The sequence below is a fragment of the Mustela nivalis genome, assembly GCF_964662115.1.
Source record: "Mustela nivalis genome assembly, contig: HAP1_SCAFFOLD_347, whole genome shotgun sequence".
Classification (NCBI taxonomy): Eukaryota; Metazoa; Chordata; class Mammalia; order Carnivora; family Mustelidae; genus Mustela; species Mustela nivalis.
Window position 1 is genome coordinate 129,170 of NW_028136300.1, and position 25,335 is coordinate 154,504.

At 35.1% G+C, this 25,335-nt stretch overlaps 1 pseudogene across 1 annotated transcript; it reads left to right on the top strand.

Annotated features, from left to right (window-relative positions):
- The first annotated feature begins 204 nt into the window (after positions 1 to 204).
- Positions 205 to 1,581, top strand: LOC309857093 (heterogeneous nuclear ribonucleoprotein A1 pseudogene; annotated as a pseudogene). The gene has a single exon. The product of its transcript is annotated as a heterogeneous nuclear ribonucleoprotein A1 pseudogene (transcript).
- The last annotated feature ends 23,754 nt before the right edge of the window (positions 1,582 to 25,335 follow it).

The window sequence follows — 25,335 nt, forward strand, 5'->3', positions numbered from 1 at the left end:
CTCTTTCACTGTCTGACTAAATCCTCATCATCACTATGCCATTTAATGAGAAAGAACATTTGAACTCAGAGTTCTCTCCATATCAGGGAATGAAGACTCCACCCTTCTGTTTGTGCAGGTAAAATAAATGTTGATGTCTGTCCTGCACATACCCCATCCTGTTCACCAGAATATTCACCATCAAAATATATACACAATGAGCTTTCTGCCTGTGGACGCCGCCGAGTAAGCATCGTTAAAGTCTCCCCTCCCACCGCCGTCATGTCTAAGTCAGAGTCTCCCAAAGAGCCTGAACAGCTGCGGAAGCTCTTCATCGAAGGTCTGAGCTTTGAAACAACCGATGAGAGTCTGAGGAGCCATTTTGAGCAATGGGGAACACTTACGGACTGTGTGGTAATGAGAGATCCGAACACCAAGCGCTCCAGAGGCTTTGGGTTTGTCACCTATGCCACTGTGGAGGAGGTGGATGCAGCCATGAATGCAAGGCCACACAAGGTGGATGGAAGAGTTGTGGAACCAAAGAGGGCTGTCTCAAGAGAAGATTCTCAAAGACCTGGTGCCCACTTAACTGTGAAAAAGATTTTTGTTGGTGGCATTAAAGAAGACACTGAAGAACATCATCTAAGAGATTATTTCGAACAGTATGGGAAAATCGAAGTGATTGAGATCATGACTGACCGAGGCAGTGGCAAAAAGAGAGGTTTTGCTTTTGTAACATTTGATGACCATGATTCTGTAGACAAGATTGTCATTCAAAAATACCATACTGTGAATGGCCACAACTGTGAAGTAAGGAAAGCGCTCTCTAAGCAAGAGATGGCTAGTGCTTCATCCAGCCAAAGAGGTCGAAGTGGTTCTGGAAACTTTGGTGGTGGTCGTGGAGGTGGTTTTGGTGGGAATGACAACTTTGGTCGCGGAGGAAACTTCAGTGGTCGAGGTGGCTTTGGTGGCAGTCGAGGTGGTGGTGGATATGGTGGCAGTGGGGATGGCTATAACGGATTTGGTAATGATGGAAGCAACTTTGGAGGTGGTGGAAGCTATAATGATTTTGGCAATTACAACAATCAATCCTCAAATTTTGAACCCATGAAAGGAGGCAATTTTGGAGGCAGAAGCTCTGGCCCTTATGGTGGTGGAGGCCAATACTTCGCCAAACCACGAAACCAAGGTGGCTATGGTGGTTCCAGCAGCAGCAGCAGCTATGGCAGTGGCAGAAGGTTTTAATTACTGCCAGGAAACAAAGCTTAGCAGGAGAGGAGAGCCAGAGAAGTGACAGGGAAGCTACAGGTTACAACAGATTTGTGAACTCAGCCAAGCACAGTGGTGGCAGGGCCTAGCTGCTACAAAGAAGACATGTTTTAGACAATACTCATGTGTATGGGCAAAAAAACTCGAGGACTGTATTTGTGACTAATTGTATAACAGGTTATTTTAGTTTCTGTTCTGTGGAAAGTGTAAAGCATTCCAACAAAGGGTTTTAATGTAGATTTTTTTTTTTTTTTGCACCCATGCTGTTGATTGCTAAATGTAATAGTCTGATCATGACGCTGAATAAATGTGTCTTTTTAAAAAAAAAAAAAATATATATATATATATATATATATATATATATATACACAATGAAAACCATACCTCACCACTTCTATTACCACCCAGCATGCTAAAAACACCATCATATGTTCCTGAATTATTGACTTGATTGATAACCCCACTTCCACACATACTGCACTCCTTTCTCCATGCAAATTTATTTTGGTACAGAATTTAACCTAAAAATCAAGTCATATGATTTTATTCTGCTGTTGAAAGACTTTTGGTATCTTCCCCTTTCATATTAAATAAAAACTGAAGGCGTTTCAATGTACTAGAAGGTCATACATCAATACGTTCTTCCTCTCTCCACCACTATGAACTCCTCATTGGCCTCCTTGCTTTTCCTCAAAAGTAACAGACAAGCTGTTCACACAAAGTCTATATACTTACTTGCTCTGCCTAGAGCAATCTTTTCCTTTAATATTTGTATAACACTCTCCTTCACTTCCTGGGTCTTTGTGCAAATAACATCTCATAAATGAGATATAACCACCCAACACAAAATAAAATTAACTTTCATCCCAGCATTCTCCAATGGCTTTTACCTTTCTTGTATTTCTTTGTATCACTTATCACCATCAACCATCAATCATTATTCTATTACTGGTTTATTTTCTTATTTGAGACAGAGAGAGAGAGAATTGGGAGGGTGCGCAGAGGAAGAAGAAAACACCCCACTGCCTAGAAAGCCTGCTGGGGAGTTACATCCCAGGACCCTGAGATCATGACCCAAGCCAAAGGCAGTCACTCAATGGACTGAGCCACCCAGGTGCCCCTCTATTATTGGTTTATTTCACTATTATATTTCAAAAGAATGTGAGCTCTTTGTGGTCAGGTATTTTATATGTTTTATTAATTGAAGTATTCTCAGAAAGGTAGCTGGAAGATTGTAAGGGCTCACTAAACTGTATTTTGTTGTTATTATTGGGCTCCTTTATGGGCTTTACCTCTTACGCTAGAAGTCTATCCTTCAGATGTAAGCGATAAGAATAGAGCCCTGCTGCCTGTTCAAATGTGTAAAAAGCCTGTATTAAGTGGATATTTTAAAAGCTAAATGAATGGCTTAATAGTTGTATATAGGGGAAAAGGGAACATATTTTCCACAGTTTAGAAGTGAAGTTCTTTTTTTTTTTTTTTTTAAAGATTTTATTTATTTATGTGACAGATTACAAGTAGGCAGAACAGAGATTACAAGTAGGCAGAGAGGCAAGCAGAGAGAGGAGGAAGCAGGCTCCCTGCTAAGCAGAGAGCCCGATGTGGGTCTCGATCCCAGGACCCTGAGATCATGACCTGAGCTGAAGGCAGAGGCTTTAATCCACTGAGCCACCCAGGCGCCCAGAAGTGGAGTTCTTTTATAGAGTTCTTGTACAAGCCTACACTATGGAACGATAATGGGCAGTTGTACATTACAATTATACAAACACTTTGGTAATTTATATCCTTTTTTAGTTATTCTTGACTGGATCATTTAATTCCTTAGGAGCATTATAGCATTTCAACTTTTCATGTTCAATAAACTTATTGGGGTTGCTACCTTTTTTATTCAAATGGAGAAATAGTCATGATTTAATCTAAATAAAGTGTTATTGATTGTGTTGTTTTCTAGGAATGAGTCGCACATGCTAGTTTAAAAGTTTTGTTAAATTCCCAAGTCTGTCACTGATAAAAGCCTTTTGTAGATTAGTAACTTGATCAAAACGGAAAAGTTATGTATCACCTATTGTTATACTATCTTTGTTTCCATCTTACATTATAATAACACCCATCTTAACTCTATTTAAGACAAATCATTGCCAGATGGATTTCTGGCATTGATTGCAGGATATGAAATCTAGTATAACTAAAAGTTTTTGGTTTTAGTAGCATATAAATCAATTTAGAAAAATATATGTATTTGAATATAAGATAAAGTTTTAAATTATTTGGCAATAATAAACTAAACTTTTTTTTTGTAAATTTTTATTTTCTAAAATTTCATTGAGCTCTCTTGCAATAAGAAACAAGTTACAAAAAATTAAGGTTGGGCGCCTGGGTGGCTCAGTGGGTTAAGCCGCTGCCTTCGGCTCAGGTCATGATCTCAGGGTCCTGGGATCGAGTCCCGCATCGGGCTCTCTGCTCAGCAGGGGCCTGCTTCCTTTCCTTCCCCTCTCTCTGCCTGCCTCTCTGCCTACGGTGATCTCTCTCTGTCAAATAAATAAATAAAAATCTTTAAAAAAAAAAAAAATTAAGGTTTATTTACCCCAATTCAAAATTATTAGGAATATAATCATAGAGGTTGAATTATTTAAAATATTGAACCCAAAATGTTTTATTAGGTAAATTCATGAATGCTGAGCATTCACTGTTAAAATATACTAATAACATTGATAGACTGGTAGAAGCCTAAAATCAAATATTTATTAAATATTTATATCCATATCTTTTCATAGCTTGGTAATTCATTTCTCTAGCATTAAATAATATTCCATTGTTTGCATGTACTACACTTTCTTTGACCTTTCACTTATGGAAGGATATCTTGGTTGCTTCCAAGCTTTTGTCAGTTATGAATAAAACTACTATAGACATCTTTGTGGGTATAGATTTCATCTTCTTTGGATAAATACCAAGAGCTGCTACTGCTGAATCATCTGGCAAGAATATGTTTAGTTTTGTAAGAAACTGCCAAGTTGTTTTCCATTCTTTATTCTCAATACACATGGAAGAACATTCCTGTTGCTCCACATCCTCACCAACATTTCGTGTTCTGTTGTCAGTGCTCTGGATTCTGGGTATGTACTGGTGTCTCTTTTTTGTTTTAATTTGCATTTTCCTGATGACATGTGATGTGAAGCATCTTTTTATATGCTTATTTGCCATCTGTAATATTTTCTTTGGTGAGGTATCTGCTAAGGCCTTTGGCTCATTTTTAATCCGGTCTTTCCCCCATTGTTGAGTTTTTAGGGGTCTTTGTGTATTTTTGATTAACAGTCCTTTGCCAGATGTGTATTTTGCAAATTTTTTCTCATAGTCTGTGCTTTGCCTTTTCATTCTCTTGGCATTGTGTTTCACAGAGTAGACATTTTTAAATTCAGTGCTTGTGCTTTTGTAGCTAAAGTTATTGCGAAAACCAAGGTCATTTAAATTTTCTTCTATATTACCTTCTACATGTTTCATGTTTAGGTTTATAATCCAATCTGAGTTCATTTTTGTGAAGAGTGTAGGATATCTGCCTGGATTTATTTTATTTTATATTTTTAGATTTAGCTTCACCATTGCTACAGAACCATTTGTTTAAAAGATTGTATTTTGCTCTCTTGTATTGCTTTTGCTTTTCTATTAAATATAAAATATAATTGATAATATATATTCTGTTGCTTTAATCTAGTCTCTCTGTGGTATTACAATATCATGCTTACAATTATCGTTATGGTAAACTTTTTTTAAAGATTTTATTTATTTATTTGACAGAGAGAGAGATCACAAATGGGCAGAGAGACAGCCAGAGAGAGAGATGAGGAGAAGCAGGCTCCCTGCTGAGCAGAGAACCCAATGCCGGACTCGATCCCTGGCCCCTGGGATCATGACCTGAGCCGGAAGGCAGAGGCTTAACCCACTGAGCCACCCAGGCGCCCAATCGCTTTAGTAAACTTTGAAGTCAGTCCTCAGTCTTTGTTCTCCTTCAACACTATGTTGACTATTGTGAGTCTTTGCCTCTCCATATAAACTTTAAAATAAGTTTGTTAATATTAAAAAAAAGAACTTGCTGGAATGCATTAATTTTATAGATAAACTTGGAAACCAGTGACCTCTTGAGCTTAGCAGGAGATAGACCATGGACATCAGTTGTCACAGTGGTGCCTCTGGCAGAACCTATTGCAAATCCCTAGGCAAAATGAGACCTCAAGGATCTGAGAGAATGTCTAAGAAGTACTTGATACATCCCTTGGGTATGGTTTATTGAAGTGTCCACCTGTCTGAAAGCTGGGGAATCTAGATAAGGGAGGGAAAATTAGTTATGATAAAACATATCAACAAACATCAATAAATTTTGTAAAACTAATTGTCATGGCTCATATACAATATGACCAACAGAGGGACCATCAGAAGGAAAGCATCAGTTATGTTTATTGTGAAATTTTTTATTCAAAATAAAGCAATGTGAGGGGAAGACACAATGAGAAAATTACCATTTTTTAAATGGTAAACATCTTACAAAATGGAATAGGTTTTATATTCTAAGTAGTATATTGAAAAGTAAAACATTGGGGCGCCTGGGTGGCGCAGTGGGTTGGGCTGCTGCCTTCAGCTCGGGTCATGATCTCAGGGTCCTTGGATTGAGCCCCGCATCGGGCTCTCTGCTCCGCAGGGAGCCTGCTTCCCCCTCTCTCTCTCTCTCTCACTGCCTGCCTCTCTGCCTACTTGTGATCTCTGTCTCTCAAATAAATAAATAAAATCTTTAAAAAAAAAGAAAAGAAAAGTAAAACATTAAAAAATAAAATTTCAATGAAAAAAATTATTTAATTTTTAAAAAGGTTAAAAATAGCAGAACCATTTTTCTTATAACTGGAAAATACACTGTATATACATCTATCAAAATAACTTGTCATGGGGGAGCCTGGGTGGCTCAGTAGGTTAAAGCATCTGCCTTCGGCTCAGGTCATGATTCCAGGATCCTTGGATCGAGGCCCACATCGGGCTCTCAGCTCAGCAGGGAGCCTGCTTCCTCCTCTCTCTCTCTGCCTGACTCTGCCTTATTGTGATCTCTGTCAAATAAATAAATAAAAACTTTTATAATAAATATTTGAAAAATAACTTGTCATGTCTGGAATCAGGAGCATATGGAAAAAAATAATATCTGAGGACAATACTTCTGCCATGTTTTGTGCCTTGCTAATATTTTTAAACAGTCAGGCAAATTTTAGCCTTATTGAAATACCTGCTAAGATACCTGCAGTGCCTTTTGGAGACCTATGACTATAAAAATTAATTGCAAATATTCAAAATGTTTACTATGGTGTCACTATTTAGGGCCACCACCAAGTATGTTTCAGAAGTAAGCATAACTGTTACTCTTCCATAAGGCAAAAGGGCATATTTTCAGGAGTTCCATCTGCTGTACCAGGAGGTGAATCAAGTAATGATTTTTGTCTATAAAATAATTCACTTTTCAATCTAACATTCCTCATTCCACATTATAATAATAAAAACTAGGAGGAGACTAAAACAAACAAACAAATACAACTACAACAACCAGCTTTTCCTACAGTGGAAAAGTAAATATAACCTTAGGAGTAGCCTAAAATTTATTTTTAAATATTTTAAGATAAACGTTTTTGTTAGAAAACCATATATTTTATATTACTAAGAAATAACAGGCAACGTTTTATGAACTTCTAAAAAGTCTAGTTACTTGTATTTATCTATTAACTCATCTCTTTATGAAGTAGAACATGATCACACCTCTTGTATCTACCCAAGTTTGTATGCTTTGGTTGTTTTATGTTTGCTATTTCCTTGCTTAATTTTTACAATATTTGATACATAATAGTATCTTTAAGTCCATCTATGATTTCACAGAATTTGTTTGAACTTCATAAAAATGTACCATACTTTTTGCACTGTCCTTGTTTTACTTCTCTATTAGCTTTCCAAGTTTTATTCACTTTAGAGTGTGTAGCTATCATTTATTTTTACTCCTCCATAATGCTATGTTTACAAATTTTTATTTATCTGTACTTTTAAAAATATCTTAATTATATACCATTTCTCATCTCACGTAACACTCATGTTACTTCTACACTTATCAGATATTATGTAACTGAAAACCACAACTCAGCAACAATAGAACACCATTTTTCAAAATTAAATGGCTTACCAGAATTCTTTAATTCTATCCTTTATTTGTATTAGATGACCCTTTGTTCTGGTATTTGGCATTGTTCATATGGAGGAAAGCTTATAAGTTGATATTCCATAAATAGAAGGATTTTTATGATCGATTAATTATTTTCATTTAGAATGCATAGAATATGGTTGATTTAATATTTCTTTCTTACTCTCTGCCTGGAACATAGTGCTATCTATGCAATAGCCACTAAAATATTAAGTTAATTACCTAGACTTTAAACTGCATATTAATAGGAATAGCATACAGAACTCTTCTCAGATTGGGACACCTGGGTGGCTCAGTCAGTTAAACGCCTGAGCCTTTAGCTCGGGTCATGATCTTAGGGTCCTGGGACTCAGTTCTGCAACAGATTCCCTGCTTAGCCGGGAGTTTGCTTCTCCCTCATCCTGCTGCTCCCCCTGCTTGTGCTCTCTCTCACTCTCTCTCTTACAAATAAATAAAATTAAAAAAATAAATTCTTCTCAGATAGCTAATATAGAATATCGTCTTTGTATTCATCAAAGGGAAAGTGCCATATAATAATGAAATCCAGACTACTTCAAATTCATTTTTTAACCAGTAAGAAAGTACTGGAAACAAGCCAAAAATGTCTTCAATGAATTAAAGAAATAGATTGATTTTCAATATCTTAATGTTTCTAATGTTAAATTGCAAGATTTTTATACTAGATATCAGTGTAAATATTCATTATACAAGGATATTCTAAAAATAAACCTGAGAAAACTACTTGACATATATGATGACAAAAACCAATGTCAGTTTGGGTAAAACTTACAACACCTACCACCTGAAACTCTTGTTCTATATGGTGCCATCTTGTGATGCTGGGCAGCGGCAGTGAGCCACAGCTTCCAGTCAGCTAGAAGATTACAGGGGTGAACACCTGATATTCTTACAAGCATTCTATATATAGAATATATATATAGAATATATATATTCTTCTTTTTTTAGTGTAATATTTAATAAATTGCATGTGATATTTGATACTTTGTTATAAAATAGGCTTTGCTTAAGATGATTTTGCCCAAATGCAGGCAAATGTAAGTGTTCTGAGTATGTTTAAATAAGCTTAAGGTAAGCTATGATATTTGATAGTTTTGGGGTATTAAATGCATTTTCAATTTTTTATGTGTTTCTCTGTACATAGCCCCCTTGTAAGCTGAGGAACATCTCTATATGTATATGTAGCCTTGGTATGGCTTACATATTATTGGCATGAAACATCTAGAACAGTACGTGTGCCATAGAATTGTCTACAACATCAAACAAGTTTCTTGAAAACTTGTGCCAAAGGGGTTATGTCTTTAAGGATTCTTATTTCAGAAGGGTTCTCTCAAACGTAAGATTTTTCAGAAGTTAAGTGAAAATCTGACCAAACTAAACATTTTTCCATTTTCCCTAGTGAGCAAAGATAGCTAAAATCTATCTGCCATTTTCAACACTGTACTCAATGATTGTAATTCTAATTTAAGAACAGATTATTTATATCAAAACCACATGTTGGCCTAATCTTATACAATATTCATAAGTCACACTCAGACCCTTGGACACTTTTATTTGTTGAGTCTATATGGTACTACGGACATTCATCTTTTTTGACCTCATAGCTTCATGTATGTCTATACTTTTGAAAATACATGCATCATAGTTCCATTGTAAAATGTCTGGGTTATAAAATGTGCTATGCTATCAAAATGGTAATAAGAACATACAAATGACCTGATGTAATGAACTGGACCAGATTGCCAGATATCACATTGCATACCAGAAAGATTCAGTGGTAAGTTTTAAAATGGCCAGCTATACACTGACTGAATTATAACTCATTTAGCTTCTTTCTTTGTGTACAGTATTATACATTAGTCAGTATTATAGTAGATAAGTACTTTGGACAGATGTAAATATGCTGTAATAAAAAATGTTTTTCTTCTTTCTTTTAGTCCTTTTTACTTGTAAGACTAGCCACAAATACCACGCCTCCCCCAAAATAATTAGTAATCCAAATTTATCTCTAAATGAATTTATTGCACAGAAAAATATGTATATATATATATATATATACACTTACAGAAGACATGTTCAAAAATAGTTACACAACAGCAGGGCCCTAAATGTAAGCAGTATAGTTGTTTTGTTTTGTTTTGTTTTATTTCTTTTAAAAAAAGAGGTTATGTGAAATATTAGGATTTTATTTCCAGGCGTAGTATTTCAAGACAGTTAACTACACCTATGGTGTCAACAGCCTCTTGTTGGCAGTATGATTTTATTGGCTCCATGGAATAACAGCAAGAATTTACTATTGCTTCTTTCTTTTATGACACACACAGAAAAAAAAAATTGACACATTTGCTCAAGACCAACCAGAATCCTTTTAACCTATCAAAATTGATGGGAGGCCTTCACTGCCAAAGTCACTGCTGCATTTTCACAATTCACTGCAGACAATCTGCTACTCCCATTATGATAAAGGAGAGCAGAGTCATAATCAGGGAAGAAAGCTAGATTAATACTTGTAATTATCATTGAATATTTAGCCTGCTATAGGATTATTATTATTAGTGTCATTTGATAATTTTCTCTCATTTTATTAAACACAACTGTGAGTAATTACGCTACCTAATATTTCTCTGTATTGGCTGACTAGCTAGCAAACATTCATGAAAATATCCATTAGCCACACATATAAAATGCTGCATTATGATGCTGTTGAATCAGAACATACCACTACCTGATCCTGTAGCTCTTTGGGGATTTGCAAATCAATTAATTCTATGTTTATTGGATTCTTCCCATACAATTAGAAAATTTATAATCGAGTCCATGAACATTATTAGTTTTACCATTTTAAACCAGCAATCACACTTTGATTTTTACAACAAAAGCAGAAATATAAACACACACATTTGGATCAGTTTTCTCTTAGTCTGTCTGGACTTCAAAATCCTATTCCTCAAGATGATGCACACCAAAGTTCTGGATTAAACAAGAAATTAGATGGCACCTGAACACTTGGTTTAATATTCTCAAAAGGATTATGCAACTTCTTTCTTACAATATGACATTGTTTTACAAAGATCCACACTTTTATAATGTTAGTATTTATAATAATCAATAAAGTCAATTAATCATGATTAAAAATCAAACATAAAAATTTCTACTTTTTGCTTTTGCCCCCTCCATTTAGAACTTATTTATAGCCTGATAATTCAAAGGTCCCTATGTTTATGAAAATCTGGACAGAAATAGCTCTAAGATCCCATTCAGAACTTGATATTAATCTAAGTCTTTTGGCTCCATTTATCCTGAGAGCAAAGAGTAGGACAAAGGATTTGAGTACTGTTAGTTTATCTGGGAGATTATCCAAGGTAGAAAAGAATGGGAAAGTGATACAGTGAAGAAGCAACTTTGTCAAAGAGGTACATTGTTGATATAATTGTTGTGGATAGAAAATGAAGGCTTGCTTTTACTGAAAGGTCCTGAGAAACTTCTTTAAGTTGTCCTCATGAAGACCTGAAAACTGACAATTTTACCTATGGTTCTTATTTCCACTTCACTGAGAGCTGTCCTCAGAGGACATTAACTCTCCTACACTTTCAGGTTGTGTTGGAGACATTCTAAAATGAGAGAGAGAACATGAGATGCTATCAGTGTTAAGTAACTGCAATTTCCCATGGAACTATCCACCACAGGTTTGGCTATAATCAGGTGTTGGGCCTTGATATCAGAGGGATTTGAGGCAGTATCATTTTAGGTTAATCATTATATCTGAAATTTCCAAAAACTTCAACTGATGAAACTTTGATTATAAACCTATAAATATAACAATAAATCTACAGTATTCAAATTATTTTCATAGAAATACACAAACAAAGCATCAACTGATTAATATTTAAATGTTACAAAATACTGAACTGAAAGAATTTGGTCATATAACAACGTGTAAGAAGTAGAGCTTAGGTTTAGGTTAGAAGTCAGGATGCATTTGGGACTCAGTTAAGAAATTGAATGGAGGGACGCCTGGGTGGCTCAGTGGGTTAAGCCACTGCCTTCGGCTCAGGTCATGATCCCAGGGTCCTGGGACCGAGCCCCAAATCAGGCTCTCTGCTCAGCAGGGAGACTGCTTCCTCCTCTCTCTCTGCCTGCCTCTCTGCCTGCTTGTCATCTCTCTCTGTCAAATAAATAAATAAAATCTTAAAAAAAAAGAAATTGAATGGATGTCTGACTATCTTATAGGTTTGCTAAAAATCAGTGACTTTGTGTTCACGTGTGGCTATGCGGGAATTTTTAACTTTCTCTAAGAAGTTATTAGATTGATTATATAATGGCAGTAAAGGATGGGGAAAAGCAAAGTACAAACCCCATAAAGACAAAGACACTGAGTATGAGAAAAGAGTAATAGATAAGAAGAATCAATGCATTTGAGGAAAATGGGAATTGAAATACACAATGATTGTTGATTTTTTTAGATGCAGAAATCAAAACTAGCTTGCAAGAAGGAAATAACAGAAGACATGTTGTGAAAAGGCAGTAACGTGGAATAAAGGAGTAGGGAGAGCATATCAGGTAATTTGGATAGGAAGGAGTTAGGAGATAACTGCTTGATAAATTTTATATGGCCCACTTAAATGCACAGATTTCTCTTCTTTAATTTATATGGAGAACAGGGTGTCGTTTCTCTTCCCTTTCAGAGCACCCGAGGTGTACTCTTTCAGACTGAAAACCTGAAAAGCTCAGGACTCAGTTGCTTAAGCACAGCTGAGAGGACATATTTCAATTAAGATTTACAGTTTGCTGTAGGTAGTAGACTGTCAAAAGTGGTTTAACCATATTTTTCATTTAACAAGAAGACTACAGAGAGTGTTTTCTGGTGTTGGTTCAGAGTCTTAAGAAAGTCAAGTGAACTATCTTAGAGGTTTTCATGGCTTTTTATTCACAGTTGCAAAAATTGCTGTTGGAGTTCTCACTATTAAGCCCACATTTCTGGCAGAAAGATAGAGGTAAAAGAGAATGATATCTTGTACGACTGATACTTTGTCATATGGTTACAATGTAACTAGAAAAGAGACAATAAAATATTTGATGTTGTTTTAAGTTTCCTTGTTGTCAATCCCTCAGTGCTTTCTGATACTAAAGGAAAAAGTAGATGGATATTGACCTGGCAACTATCAACACCTGTCAGTCTCTCTTGGATAACCAATATCTCTATAATCTCTTCTTCCCAGTAAAAAAAAAATAAAATATATTCATAAACCACACTGTGCCATCTCAAGTTACTGCACCAAGATAAAATTACAATGATTTTCAGTTGTTCCAAATGGACAGAATACCCTTCCTTATGATATCATGTCTTATAAGATAGATAATTGGCTTGCTACCAATATACCCAGATGAGACTGTGGAAGAGACAGGAAAAAAATAATAATATTTATTTATTCCTTGGGTTGACCCTGTTTACACAGATGCATTACTATTAGAAAAGGTTGGTTTGGGACATTGGAATGAATTTACTTAATGGGTCTGTATGTAATTGGGTTGGAGAAAATTTTTAATTTCTACAAAAATTATTAGAATTCTATCTTATTCCCTTTTGATAATTTTCACATGTTAACAAAGCCAACGTTTTTGTCTAGCAGACAAGATCTTAAATCCTAACAAAACTCAATTTTTTCCTTTTTTTTTTTAAGTTTGAGAGCCTCATGTTCTCTCATGCTGCTTTAAATACAACTCAAAAAAACAAAAGGAGCTAAATGGGGCAGTAAACCCAGACTTTTTATTTTAATTTATTTATCTTATTTTTAATTAAAAAATTAAAGATTGTATTTATTTATTTGAGAGAGAGAGAGCATGAGTGGGGCAGGGGGATGTAGCTGCAGAGAGAGACTGAGAAGTATACTCCCTAATGAGCAGGAAGCCCGATATGGGGCTCGATCCCAGGATCCTGACTGAGATCATGACCAGAGACAAAGGCAGATACATGTGCAAAATCCCTTTTTTTCTGGGAAACAATACTTTACAAGAGATGTTTGAAAAAGTACTGGGGAAACAACTTTAATCAGAGATACAAAAATTTAATTGACTTCTGTAAAGCTACAGGGATCCAAATGATGGGAATCCCAGGCCGTTTAGGTTGTGGACCACAGAGTATTCTTCTCTGTAATATTTTATTTTCTTCCATGTCTACTAACTCCAGTCCAAGTTCACTGATCTCTTTTTAGATAGTGCAAAACATGGCAAAGAATACCAAACAAGTGCCCAATATTCTACATTTATTACATCATTTCTAACATATAGAAGTGTGTTATCAAGGCTGGTTCTGTGAACAAACCTAGTTATGCTAAAGTGTGTTTTGTTCTCCAAAAATTAAATTCATGATTATCACACAATTATAAAATACTTGTGTCAAGAATTTTTATTCAAAAATTAATAAGAGAAGCAGATATTAAAACTAGTTCACATGGTTATTTGGGATATAAGCAGAGTTGTGCAGCAGAAGTGCTCTGGGCCCATAATTTGGGTTATAGAATTTATGTTTTCTAATGAAAAATCACTAACTTGCATTATTGTTAACAAGAATCCTGTGCATTACCATCAGTTTTCTCCATTATAACCTCTTGCTCTACAGTTTGTAAATAACTTTGTCAATAGCAAGCTAATAAACGGGGTGACTCCAATGGATTGAGATAATCTCCAGAGTTTCTGCTACATAATGAACAGGACTCCATTGAAAGGACACCTAAGAGTTTATTTTGCCCAAAAATTTGATCACTTTTTTCACTGTCCTTACCTATTTTCCAAACCTAGTTCTTTTCAGTCTACAGACAACCCTGTATCTGACTGACTTGTTAATTCTGGGAATGTCTTGCAGATTAATTTGCTTGCCCGAGGTGGTTCCTCTAATTGATGTCTAAGAACCCTAATTAGTTAAGAAAACTTTTTTTTTAACATTTTCATTGCTATTTATTATTATTATTATTATTATTATTGCTAATATCTCTATTATAAATAATTCACAAGGGCATCTTTCTGACAAAAGACAAAGAGCTGGCTACTAGTAGAAAAAGTACATTTGACTCTGTCAGTGAAAGTGGTAAAGGGATTTGAGAAAATAAGGCAAAGCAGTGGAATTATGTGTTAAAACTTTAAATATTATAGACACATTTACTTAATTTCTAATACTGCTTATAATTAAAAAAGATGTTTTCCATGAACCACGCATTACAGCAAATATATTGTTTATACAGATTAAATTTTCATCAAAAGGGACGCCTGGGTGGCTCAGTTGGTTAAGCAGCTGCCTTTGGCTCAGGTCATGATCCCAGCATCCTGGGATCGAGTCCCGCATCTGGCTCCTTGCTCGGCTGGAGCCTGCTTCTCCCTCTACCTCTGCCTGCCATTCTGTCTGCCTGTGCTTGCTCTCTCGCCCACTCTCTCTGATAAAGAAATAAAATCTTAAAATAAATAAATAAATTTTCATCAAAAAATTGTAAGTGTATTTTTTTGTAGGATCATGATAAGCATTTTGCAGATGAGAAAAGTGAAATTTAGAAAAGTATGTCTCTTCAAATCCCTCATACAATATCTGGCCTAGATAGAAGGATATACTATCACAATTGAGGAAGATAATTGAGATTACTTAAAATGATAAACTTTACTGTATAGGGTTTTTTACAAGTTTGCCACAGATTCACATTTTTTAAAATATATATCTATTTGTGTAAAGAGAATGCACTGAGAAGTAAAAAGATAGTGATATATCAGTGCTACCAACTAATGGCTATAATATCATCACCTTATTTATGAACAATGAAACAGTGTGTAATATTTAAATAAATTTAAATAAATTCCTATTTATTTTATATATTTATAAATTTAAATGAATTCCTATTTATTTATTATTAAAGAAATTCCTCTAACAAACAGTATGTTTTGAAGGTTGCTAGCAGGAAAGTGTTGTACGACATGGAAGTAATCAGAAAATGTGATCTAAAATTCTGCTTTCAAGGGCGCCTGGGTGGCTCAGTGGGTTAAAATTCTGCTTTCAAGAAGCTATAACAGTAAGTACTGAGCATTAGCTATTATATGCTATGGATGAATAACTGAAATCTACATTTGAAACTATTGGTACACTATATGTTACCTAATTGAATTTTAAAAAGTTAATAAAAAAACCACTATTTTATAAAACAATATTCCCAACAGGCTCTTTTGCTTTAAAATACTCACTTTGTTTCCTCTCCGAGAGAACACCAAATGGCGGATGACGCCGGTGCTGCGGGAGGGCCCGGAGGGCCCGGGGGCCCTGGAATGGGAGGCCGCGGCGGTTTCCGCGGTGGCTTCGGCAGCGGCATCCGGGGCCGGGGCGGGCCGGGGCCGTGGTCGGGGCCGGGGCCGAGGCCGCGGAGCTCGCGGGGGCAAGGCCGCGGACAAGGAGTGGATCCCCGTCACCAAGCTGGGCCGCCTGGTCAAAGACATGAAGATCAAGTCCCTGGAGGAGATCTATCTCTTCTCCCTGCCCATCAAGGAGTCTGAGATCATCGACTTCTTCCTGGGAGCCTCCCTCAAGGACGAGGTTTTGAAGATCATGCCTGTGCAGAAGCAGACGCGCGCGGGCCAGCGGACCAGGTTCAAGGCATTTGTCGCCATCGGAGATTACAATGGACACGTCGGTTTGGATGTCAAGTGTTCCAAGGAGGTAGCCACTGCCATCCGCGGAGCCATCATTCTGGCGAAGCTTTCCATTGTCCCTGTGTGGCGAGGCTACTGGGGGAACAAGATCGGCAAGCCCCACACTGTCCCGTGCAAGGTGACTGGCCGCTGTGGCTCTGTGCTGGTGCGTCTCATCCCCGCCCCCAGAGGCACTGGCATTGTCTCGGCCCCTGTGCCCAAGAAACTGCTGATGATGGCTGGTATTGACGACTGCTACACCTCGGCCAGGGGCTGCACTGCCACCCTAGGGAACTTTGCCAAGGCTACTTTCGATGCCATCTCCAAGACCTACAGCTATCTCACCCCTGATCTCTGGAAGGAGACTGTGTTCACCAAGTCTCCCTATCAGGAGTTCACGGACCATCTTGTGAAGACCCACACCAAAGTCTCTGTTCAGAGGACCCAGGCTCCAGCTGTGGCTACTACATAGTTTTATACAAGAAAAATAAACTGAACTAAAGCTTGAAAAAAAAATACTCACTTTGTAATGAGAGTCATTACTTTTGTCTAGCCAAATCTTATAGCACTGTTTATCCCTTCCCTGCTTTATCCCTTCCCAGTATCAATAAAGGCTCACTTGGGTTACCTAGAAGCCATGAGAAAGCTTGTAATAGATCTGGCTGGTTTTCACCAGCAATTTGACCACCATGTGCACAGGGAAGTCTATTGATAAAGGCTTTATTGCAATAAGTTGCAAATACATGGATGATTTTGAATTCTCTTTCTTGAGGTCTTGTTTCATGATAATAAATTTAGGGTGGCTTATTGGAATGGATGTTATTAACATATCTTCATAGTTATAAGCACATGGAATTGTAAAATAGATGAATGAATGTGGCATTACTGACAACTGTCCTCATTTTGAAATCAAATTACAGTGTACTAAGATGAGGAAGCAAAGCAGATTTGGGATTATGAGTGAAATAATTTAAAAAAGTATTAGGGGTATGATCGGACTATTGGGTAATTCAGTAGAAAAATGTCTACTGATTGAGATTCTGTGTTCCCTGATTTCAGAGAGAAGTTAAGATAAATAAGTAACACGAGGAGACTAGGAAGCCAAACATAAGTGATAATTTTGTGCCAGGGTGTGTATACATCTGTTTATCTTCTTGCTTTACCACTAAGGTTGCTCCTAGAGGAGAGTTTAAATATGTGTTGGAGCTAATCTCTGTGGATTACACAAGAAACCACATCCTACAGCTCTCCCTGAAACACCCCTTATGATTTCAATGTAATTTGGTTTTTGCATTTTTAGAAATAACAAAATACTTTGCAAACTCATCTACTTTATTACCATCACAAGTGAGTCAGCTGACTCCACATTTTAACACAGTGACAGTCACAGAGGAATGGAGGAATGAGTAGAGTTATCAATATATGTGCTTTTAAGAAGTATGACAGGGTAGCAGCTATTTCCAGGAACCAAAACATGGGTCAGCAGCTGTGCAGGAAAAGTGATGGAATAAATGACTCATTTCAGAGGAGTTCTATAACATATTAGTTCTATAATGTATCTTCAGCCCCCAATTACCCGCTTTGATCTAAAGATAAGGATTTACAGTTAAGGTCCCATTTATGATTTGACTGGTAGGGTCTGAATCATGTTTACTATTGTTTTGACTATTACTTGAAACCTATAGTAGTACTTGGGATATGTGTTGTGTATTCTGTGAACATGTGCTATTTTTAGATTAGATAATTTCTGTCTTGAACCCCTGTTCATTTGTTTGTTTTTGTTTATTTGATAGTGGTTTCAGTAAATGGATATATCTGAAAAATTGCAAAGCCACTATTAAAACAAGTTATTATTATATATAGCATGGAATTGCACATTCCTCCTTTGAATCCGACAGAGCTTCACCATATCCTTAACAATTTGGGAAAAACATGCTATTATTTTTCTTTATAAAATTTCTCCTGTTAGGCTGTGATGGTTGTCATCAGCAGTAACTCCTCTGAAGGCTTTGTCAAAAGAGTTGAAAAAATTGGAAAGGTGTGTGAATGAAGCTGTTTGTTGAATATAAAGAAAAGAGCATTGAAATACAATTCACACTCTTACTTCTCCTTCTATGCTTTCAGATGTTTGTCATTTGAAAATTTTGCTTCTAGAAGAGATGTCCTATATAATTCTTACTTTAAGGAGCAAGTTGCTTTTATAATTTTTTTATTATTCTACCATTCCAGTATTTCCATTTAAATTAAATTCAATACCATTTAAAAAAAATCAAAAGTGCAGCCAGTATTCAATTCCTGGGCTAAATAATTTTAGAAAGCTTTGTGTTATTGAACCTACGGGGTTTTTATGTAGTTTTAACTCTTTCTTTCTGTGATTTTTCCCATTAGTCATGTAAGTGACTGCAATATAACAGACATTGAGGATAAAGAAGGACTGAATAGAACAATCCTTGGCCTCATGAAGTTGAGAATCTAGCAAGGGAGTCAAACAATTCAATCATTCAGAGACAATTTATTGAGTGCCTGGCCTAAGATGAGCACAACAAAACCCCAGCCCAGAGGAATCATTTTAATGGGAGAGATAGATAATAGGTAAGCCAACTTTAAAAAAAAAAACGTACTGATTTTTCTTTAATAGAGATGCATATTTGAACTAAATAAGCACATTTTTAAAAGAGCAGTGATTGAGAAGAGGTTTTTAAACTGAGTGGTCCAAAAGGGCCTCCCTGAAAAAGTCTGTTTTGAACAGATTTCTGAATAATATCAGCTAGGAAGCTGCGTAAAAATCTCAGGGATGGGTGATTTTTCCAGTCGAAAAACTGTAAAGGCTCCAAAGTCACAATAGAGCTATAAGTTTCTCTAATAAAGTAACTTCTGACAAAGAATGAGAAGAAATAACTAACCCAGGTTTGAAAGAAAAGGGACAGACTTTCTATGGAATTCATATTTAATTAAAGCTCTAAAGGACAAAAATACAATAGAGCAAAATTCTGGTCACGCTGATATACCTAACGAAAGTTCATAAACAAGCTTTGGGTAGCAAAGAGTGTGTGGGAATGTTGGTAAGAACAGTGGGGAAGAGTCATCCCTGAACATGTTCTTAAATGAAGCAATTCTTGGGTTGTTTTAAAGGGTAAATTGGAGTTTGCCTAAGTGATTAGAGAAGGATGCCTCAGCTTATGGAAGTTCAAAGCCATAAAGATGTGATAAACTACTGCAGATATTTTCATGTATATTTGTTGTTGCTTCTAGTAATGGTGATCTAAAAACTCCTACTTAAGACAACTAAAAATCCAGACAAAATAGCTTTTAAAGTTAAAAATATCAGAATGATTATAAAAATAAGTGAGGGATTACTGGGCCAAAATACGAAATACAATGAGAGCCTAGAGATATATGCCCTGAAGCCATTTTAGCTATGAGAGCATTTGAAACTGCTAAAACACACTGAGCTGTGTTGTTCATAGACTCTTGATACTAGAGAAACAAAATTCAAAATCCAGCAGCAATCAAATTTGAGGACTTTGGTACAACCCAAATTTAACTTGAGATCCCCAAAGCACAAGGAGAAGCAGAAATAAGACTATAGCCTACCTTGCCTTCTGTGTAAACTGAGAAAGTCAATCACTGAATTTGGAGTATGATTGTCTTGTAGAGTCTCAGATATAAGAGAAAATCCTACCAAGGAGGACCATACCATTATTATAGCTCTTAATTATCCCTACTCAATAAGAGTTTCAAATATAATGTCTTGAACATAGCAAAATGTAACAAAGCACACAAAGAAAAACCATTAACAAGATTTGATAGACAAAATGGGATTAAGTATGATGTTAAAATGATCAATAAAGATTGTAAAATGGCTTGATTACTCTGCTCAAAGAAATGAGAGGGGAAGCAAATTGAACCAAAAACTGACACTAAAAATGATATTGAGAAAGGTTTTATAAATGAACAAATGGATACTCTAGAACTTTAAAAATATGACAGCTAATTTAAGGTACCACAGGGGTGCCTGGGTGGCTCACTTAATTAAACCTCCAATTCTTTTTCCTTTTTTTTTTTAACACCTTAATTTTATTTTATCTTTTTCATTTGGCTCAGGTCATGATGTCAGGGTTGTGAAATAGAGCCCAGAGTTGGGCTCTGTGCTGAGCCTGGAGCCTGCTTAAGATTCTTTTCCCTTCTTTTTCTATCCCTCCCTGCACTCTCACTTGCTCGCTCTCTCTTGCTTGCAAATAAATAGATAGATAGATAGATAATAGACAAAGAAAAATAAAAGCAGATTATGAAAATAAATATAAAGATTTTGAAATGAAAACAAGTTCAAAATAAAATAGAGAAGACCTACACAGCTTAAAGTTCATTCAGAAAATCTACTATTAAAGAAGTCAGTATGACACAATGTTAAGATATCAAAAGATTTGAGCATGCACTTTTCAGAAAGGGTAATCCAAATGGCCACTCATATATAAAAACTGTTTATCTTTATTATGAATCTGGAATTAAATTAAATTAAATTAATAATAAATTAAAACCTAAAATTACATACTATTACACACTTACCATATTGGGCAACAGTAAAATTGCCTTGCAAGAATGTGAAAGAATGAAAGTGCCCATAATAAAAACATTTGAGGTAAGTTGGACAATATTTAGAAAACTTAAAAATAAAAATAAAAATTTGGTCCATTCCTAGAAATACAACATGGAACTAAATGAATATTTTCACCAGGATATGCAAACAGATGATTATAGCTATTTCATTCATAACAGCAGATCAGTAGTGGTCTATTTGCACAATGTTACATTAAATAAGAGAGAATATTAACAAACTGGGAGGAGGGGCTAGGTTGTTATCATAAACAGATCTTCTATGGTGCTGATTATGTTCTATTTCTCAAAATCTTTAAGTTAAAAAAGTTTTCACATTATATCTAGATAGATAGATGATAGATAGATATCCCAGAAGCTGCAATGCTAGGCTAAGACCAGGCTTTAAAGGGCTTTTCTATACTCTACTAAATACTTGAAACCATTCATTATATCATAGCTCAGTGTTCAAATCTCCATTTGTTTCCTCAGTTTCCTAATATTTACCTTAAGGTGACCTGATCCAGACTTTTGATCACCTTTGTCTAAATATTTCTATTTTAACAAAGTCCTTTTTAACACTGAGAGACTAAAACTTAGAAAAATACTCTTTTGGGGCGCCTGGGTGGCTCAGTGGTTAAGCCGCTGCCTTCGGCTCAGGTCATGATCTCAGGGTCCTGGGATCAAGTCCCGCATCGGGCTCTTTGCTCAGCAGGGAGCCTGCTTCCTCCTCTCTCTCTCTCTCTGCCTGCCTCTCTGCCTACTTGTGATTTCTCTGTCAAATAAATAAATAAAATCTTTAAAAAAAAAAATCAAAAAAAAAAAAAAAAAAAAAAAAAAAAAGAAAAATACTCTTTTATCTCACTAGAGTGGAAAATATATAGTTACCCATTAACTAATGATATCCATGTCTACATTAGATCAATGACATTTTTAATTCTTGGGAGCTTTTGGTTAAATGAAATTTTTAAGCTTCCTTTAAATGAAGCTTTAAGCCATCACCACATGAATAAAATTAAAGAACCAAATGAAAACAGGCCAAGTATTTACAGAGTAATAGAATGTGCAGTGGAAAGAGTACAATTCTGAAATCATAAAGCCTAAATTAGTGTGATGCATTTTTGCTACCCATGTAATCATAAACCAGTTATCCAAATGTGTTAGCCTCAGTTTTTTCACCCATGAAATGGTGATGATAATACTTATTATGCTGCGTTGTTGTGTGTATGTGATGAAGCATGGAGCATGAGAATCTCATATTCCATGCTAAAATGATAGCTATTTTTATACTTATAATAATTCTAGTAATAGTAATTAAATTGTTCAAAATGGTAATATTCATTTATATTGAGGCATTGTATTGACTATTCATAGACACATTTACCAAAATAAATTTCATTTTACTTTACCCCCTCTGAGGATATATATTCCCTAATTCAATATGAATCTCTTTATGAATAATAATTATCATAATAAATATGCTGATTTGTCTTCTATTTGTTTTTAGGGAGGTATCCTTTACTGTTGAACATGAAACTTAAGCAAGTCTGTCTTATTCAAAATTTGCATGCTGTTTTCTTATGAAACTAGATTATAGAGTTGTATGAAATAAATTCATGCAGTTAAGACATTGATGTTTGGAACACTGGGTGGTCAGTTTAGTATTTCAAAAGAAGATTTTAAATTTAAACCTTAAAACTGAGCTCTTTCAGCCTTATTTATAGACCATCCTTCATGTTTCATAAGTACTCCTCCATTGTAAACTAAGTAATACTTTTTGTCACAGTGTATATAATGAAAATGGATTTTATATTCTATTATTTCAGAGTTAGTTGCAGTTTCTACTGCCTTACTTCCTTTTTTGAAAAATAGATTAATTCTACAAAAAGTTTTTTCCAGGTTTATTGAAAAAAATCGACATATTTGTAAATTTAAGAAATGATTTCTTATAACATTGCAAACCTTTAACATTGTGTAAATTTTGTACAATTTGATAAATTGGTATACATCTTTATTGCAATATAATCTACATAAAAATGTTAATACATTTTTTTGTATAGTTGCCACTGTTTTTTATGCATTTATCATAAGGAATTTTAAGATCTACTCTCTTAGCAACTTTTATGTATATAGTATAGTAGAGATAAACTTCAGAGGTCTTGTGGGTTTTGTTCCAGACTGCCTCAATAAAGTGATTATCTCAATAAACTAAGTCAAATTATTATATTTTTTGGTTTCCCAGTGCATATAAAAAATTATGTTTCCCAGTGCATATAAAAAATAAAAACTATACTGCACTGTTCAAAAGCATTATGTTTTTAAAGAAAAACAATGTATATACCTTAAGTACACTAGTTCTGAGTTTTCAGTGGGTCATAATTACTGATCACAGATCACCATAACAAATACAATAATAATGAAAAAACTTGATATATTGCAAGAATTACCAACATGTGACAAAGAGACACAAAATGAACAAATGTTGTTAGAAAAATGGTGGCAGCAGACCTCTTTTATACAAGATTGCTATAAACTTTCAACTTGTAAGAATGTGATATATGCAAAGTTTAATAAAGGGAAGCACAATAAAAAAAAGTATGTATATCTTATTAACTATGATCATCATGCTGTACATTAAATCCCCAGAACTTTTTCATATTATAGTTGCAAGTTTGCACCCTTGGACCACCTTACTCCACCCCAGGTTCACTCCTTGTCAACTCAACTCTAAGTTTCCATTAGTTTTCCTTTTCCTCAGATTCTGTATGTAAGGGATATCATAATACATAAATTAAAAAATTATATAAAATCTTTGAAATATTTCACTTAGAATAATACCTTCAAGATCCATCCATGCTGTTGTAAATGGCAGTATTTCTTAATTTTTCATGGTTAAGTAGTATTCCGTAGTATATATTTACCATACTTATTTTACTCATTCATCCATTAATGGATACTGAAGTTATTTCCATCTCTTGCTTAGAGTTAATAATTTTATAATAAACATAAGAGTGCAGATATGTCTTTGAACAGTGAACTTCGTTTTCTTTAGATAGATACCTAGAAGTGGGATTACTGAATCATATGGTAATTTTACTTTTAATAATATGAATAATCTCCATACTGTTTTCCATACAAATTTATATCCCTATTACAGTGCATAAGTTCCCCGTTTTCCCCAATATTTACCAAAATTGGTTAGTTTCAATTTTTTGGTAGTATATATTCTAATATCTTGCTGTGTTTTTCAGAGGTAAACAACAACAACAACAACATAAGGACTTTGCCCTGAGATTTTTACGTTGAGCACTTTTTAATGCTCCTGTTGGTCATTTATATAACTTTTTTGAAAAAAAAAGTCTATTGAGATCCTTTTGCTATTTTTTTAATCATATATTTTTTTCTATTTGTATCTGTTGGTTATTAACCTCTTTTCAGATATAAGATTCGTAAGTATTTTCTTACATTCTGTGGATTGTGTTTTCATTCTCTCTCCCTTTTTTTGGCAATGCAGAAACGTTAGTTTGATGTAATACCATTTATTTATTTTTGCTTTTTTTGCTTGTGTTTTTAGTCTGGTATCCAAAAAACTATTGGCAAGACCAATGTCAAGGAGAATTTTTCCTATGTTTTCCTTTAGGAAATTTAGTTTCATGCATCACCTTTAAGTCTTTAATCTATTTCAAGTTCAGACTTATGAGTGATATAAGGTTCCCTTTTCATACTGTTTATGTGACTATTCAGTTTTAAATATCATTTATTGAACAGACTATCTTTCCCCATTACATATGTTGGCCCCTGTCAAATATTAGGTGACTGTATGAAGGAATTTATTTCTGGACTCTCAATTCTGTTCTACTTGTTTATTGGTCTGTTTTTATGCCAGTATACTTTATTGTTTTGAGCATGAGGGCTTTGTAGTATAGTTTCAAATCAAGAAGTGTAATCTCCCTTCTTCATTCTTTCTCAGAACTGCTTTGATTATTTGTTGTCTTTTATGGTCTCATATAAACTTTAGGATTCTTTACTTACTTCTGTAAAACAATAATATTGGATTTTTTTTTAAGATTTTTAATTTATTTATTTGACAGAGAGAGATGACAAGCAGGCAGAGAGGCAGGCAGAGAGAGAAGAGGAAGCAGGCTTCCTGCTGAGCAGAGAGCCTGATGCGGGGCTCGATCCCAGGACCCTGGGATCATGACCAGAGCCGAAGGCAGCGGCTTAACCCACTGAGCCACCCAGGCGCCCCTAACATTGGATTTTTGATAGGAATTGGATTTACAGATGGTTTACGGTAGTATGGACATTTTAACAATGTTAATTCTTACCATTCATAAATATGAGCTATCTTTCCATTTCTGTCACCTTCAATTTCTTTATCAATGTCATAGTTTATGGAGTACAGATCTTTCATCTTCTTAGTTAAATCTATCCCTAAGTATTTTATTATTTTTGATGCTATTGTGAATTAGATTGTTTTCTTTATTTTTTCAGATAGTTCATCATTAGAATGTTAAAATGCTCCTGTCTTGTGCTTACTTTGGCAGCACATATACTAAAATTGGAATGATGCAGAGAAGATTAGCGTGATCACT